The sequence below is a fragment of the Echinops telfairi genome, unplaced genomic scaffold (assembly GCF_000313985.2).
Source record: "Echinops telfairi isolate 266 unplaced genomic scaffold, ASM31398v2 ScPeMD7_7468;HRSCAF=8506_0, whole genome shotgun sequence".
Classification (NCBI taxonomy): Eukaryota; Metazoa; Chordata; class Mammalia; order Afrosoricida; family Tenrecidae; genus Echinops; species Echinops telfairi.
In genome coordinates this window covers 90,895,364-90,899,360 of record NW_022111369.1, presented here as the reverse complement: position 1 = coordinate 90,899,360, position 3,997 = coordinate 90,895,364, and positions in this window count along the sequence as shown.

Here is a 3,997-nt window from a genome sequence, read left to right as displayed (position 1 = left end):
GAGAGGGAGGGGGAAAATGAGGAGCTGATACCACAGGCTCAAGTAGAAAGCAGGTGTTTTGAGAATGATGATGGCAACATATGTACAAATATGCTTGACACAATCGATGTATGTATTGATTGTGATAAGAGTTGTATGAGACCCTAATAAAATGAAAAAAAATACATAGATAATTAAATAAATATAGGAAAAACCAAAAAAAATCAGGAAATGAAAAGAAAAGATGAAAGTAGATATCAGAAGAGATTCTGAAAATTGCTCTAAATCATATAATAGTTAAAGTGAATGGAAGAATGGATAAAATCAAGGAGCTGAATAAAAATAGAAATCAAATCAAATATTATAACAAAATCTTTAAGGACCTAATATTGGAGAAGAAAAGGGAAGAACATGCTTAGCATATCTGAAACTGGAAGAGCTTAAGAAAAATTCAAACCCTGAATTTCAATTTTGAGAATTTATTGAATGATACAGGACGCATCATGAAAAGATGGAAAGAACACAAAGAGTCACTGTACCAAAAAGTAGTCAAAATTCTACCCTTTCAGGAGGTGTTTTATGAGCAAGACTCAATGATGCTGAAGAAAAAAGTTCGAACTACTGAATGCAATAACCAAAAACCAGGCTCCAGCAATTGACAGAATATCCATTGAAATGTTTCAGTAACCTGAAGAACTGGAAGCATTCATTCATCTATGCCATGGAATTTGGAATACAGATATTTGGCTAACTGACAGGAAGAGACCTATATTTGTTCCCCTTCCAAATAAGATTGACCCAACAGAATTATATCATTGTTATAGCACACAAGTAAAATTTTGCTGAAGATAATCCAACAATAGTTTCAGCAGTACATTGACAGGGAACTGACAGATGTTCAGGCCAAATTAAGAAAACTATATGGAACAATGAATATCATTGCTGATGTCAGGTGGATTTTAGCTCAAAACGGAATAGTAGAAAGATACTTACTTGTGTTTCATTGACTATGCAAAAGCATTGGCTTTGTGGACCTATTAAACTGTGTATGACCTTAAGAAGAATGGTAATTCTGGAACACTTCATTGTGCTGATTCAAAAGTCGTAAATGGATCAAGAGGCAGTTATGTGAACAGAACAAAGGGATTATGCATGATATAAATTCAGGAAAGTTTGTATTGGAGTTGCATCCTGTCACCATATTCATTCAATCTGATGCCGAACAAATCTTTAGAGTAGCTGGATTTTATGAAGACAAATAAAACATAAGGATTGGAGGAAGGCTTATTAAAACCTAGAAGTATGCAGATGGCAGAACCTTGCTTTCTAAAAATACTTGTTTTGAAATCAAAGATTGGTGACTTCAGTATGAATTACAACTCAATGTAAGGAAGACCAATATCTTCATGACTGGACCAATAGGTAGCATCGTGATCAATAGAGAAAAGATTGAAATTGTCAAGGCTATTGTCAGTCTTGGATCCACAATGTATGCTTATGGAAGCAGCATTCCAGGGATCAAAAGATGAATTACATTAGCTAAATTTGCTGCACAAGACCTTTCTAGAGTAATGAAGACCAAGGATGTTACTTTGAGGACTAAGGTATGCCTTACCCAAGCCATAGTATTCTCCATTTCAACATATGCATGTGAAAGTTGGACATTGAATAAGGAAGACCTTAGAAGAATAGATACATTTGAATTGTGGTGCTGGAGAAGAATATTGAAAGTGCCATGAACCTCTAAATGATAAATAGAGCTGTGTTGGAAGAAGTAAGGTCAGAGTGCTCCTTAGTGGTAAGAATGAAAAGACTTAGTCTTACATACCTTGGACATATTGTCCAGAGAGTCCAGTCCCTGGAGAAGGATCACAAGTTTGGTAAAGTGAAGGGGTGGCAAAAATAAAAGAAGACTCTGAAACAGTTGAATTGACACAGTGGCTGCATCAATGGGCTCAGTCATAGGAACAATTGTGAGGGTGTCACAAGACCAGGCAGTATTCTGTTTGGTTTTGCATGGGGTTGCCATAGGTCTCAGCCTAATATGCATATAAGAATATATATAGCAACATCATAATAATTATATATATATATAAAACAACATAGTTACATAGGAATACATATATATAGTAATATATATGTTTCATAGAGAGAGAAATAAAATCACCTGTGGCGTAATGGTTATATGTAGGCTGTTAACCACAAGGTCATAAGTTGAAATCCACCAGCAGCTCCCCAGTAGAAAGACTGGGCTATCACTTCTGTAACATTAAACCCTTGGAAACTCACAAAGGCCATTCTATCTTGTCCTATTGGGTCACTGTCCTATTGGGTCAACTCAATATCTATGAGCTTGTTTGTTTTTTTAAATATAAAGGTCTATATGTGCTTTATATATAGGAATATGTGTTATATATACATAAATATATAACCGCAGAATCACATATATGTGTTGTTAGGTGCTTTCAAGTAGATTCTGATTTATAGCCACCCAATGTCCAACAGAATGAAACATGTGCTCGATCATGTGCTATCCACAGAATTATTCGCATGTCTCATCCAATTGTTGCAGCACCTGTGTCAATCCATCTCCTTCAAGGCCTTCTCTTTTGTTGCCACTCCACTTACCAACCATGATGTCCTTCTCCAGGGACTAATCTCTCCTGATGACATGTCTAAATCCTATAAGACAAAGTCAAACAATTCTTCCTCTAAAGTCATTTTGACTGCACTTCTTCCGAATCAAATCTGTCTCTTCTTTTAGCAGGCCATGAGACATTCAATATTCTTAACCAGCACCATAGTTCAAATACCTCAATTTTTATTGTCTTCAACAGGTAATGCCCAACTTTAACATGTATATGAGGCAATTGTAAATATCATGACTTGGGTCGGACACTCCTTCGTTCAAAGTAATACCCTTGCTTGTCAATATTCTAAGAGGTCTTTTGCAGTTGTTGGTTCAGGTGCCATCCTGTCAGTTCCAAGCCATCACAACCGCATGCACAAGAAAACAACACACTGCACGCTCCTGTGCTGGCCTCACAATTGTTCCCATGCCTGAGCCCATTGCTGCAGCCGGTGAGTCAAACAATTCCTTGAGACGCCTCTTCTTTTCAGTGCCTCTCCACCAAAAGATGTCATTCCACATGGAATGGTCTATCCTGATAACATATCCAAAATATGTAAGACATCTCACCATTCTTGTCTCTAAGGAGCACTCTGGCCATACCTCCTCCAAATACAGATGGGCTTATCTTTTTAGCATGTCACGATACTTTCAAGATTCTTCTCCAGCACAATTCAAATACATTGATTCTTCTTTGGGCTTCTCTATTCAATGTCCAACATTAACGTATACATGAGGCCATCGAAAATAGCATGGCTTGGATCAGGCACACATGGACCTCAAAGTCAAATATATATATAATTGAGTCTACCCTGGTCCTGACTGCTTATATTAAGCTTCTACAGTGTGTTTTCCCATGACATAGTAAAATTTATTTCTATGTATTCCATTTGGAGAAGTCCATGTGTATAACTTTTTTCTGTTATTAAAAAGGTATTTGCTATGAACAACTCATTGGTTTTTCAAAGTTCTATCATGCGATTTCCACCTTAATTCCTACCACTAAGTCCACATTTTCCAACTACTGTACTACTATTCCTCTTTGTTTCTAACTTTTACCTTCCAATTACCAATAATTATAAATACATCTTGATTGTATATTTGATCAATTTCTAATTGAAGTCATTGGTAGAATCTTCAATTTCTTCATCATTATCTTAAATATTTGGTGCATAATTTTGAATAATAATTGTACTGATTAGAGTTTCTTGTGGGCAGATAGCTATAATCCAGTCAAAGAAAGCATAGTACTTCAAGATTGATTTTGCAATGTTCTATTGGAACCTGAGTGGAATGCTGTTCCTTTTGATTGTATTATTCCTGGTACAGTAAATCATAACATTTTCTGATTCAAAATAGCCAATAACAGTCCATGTCAGCTCACTAGTG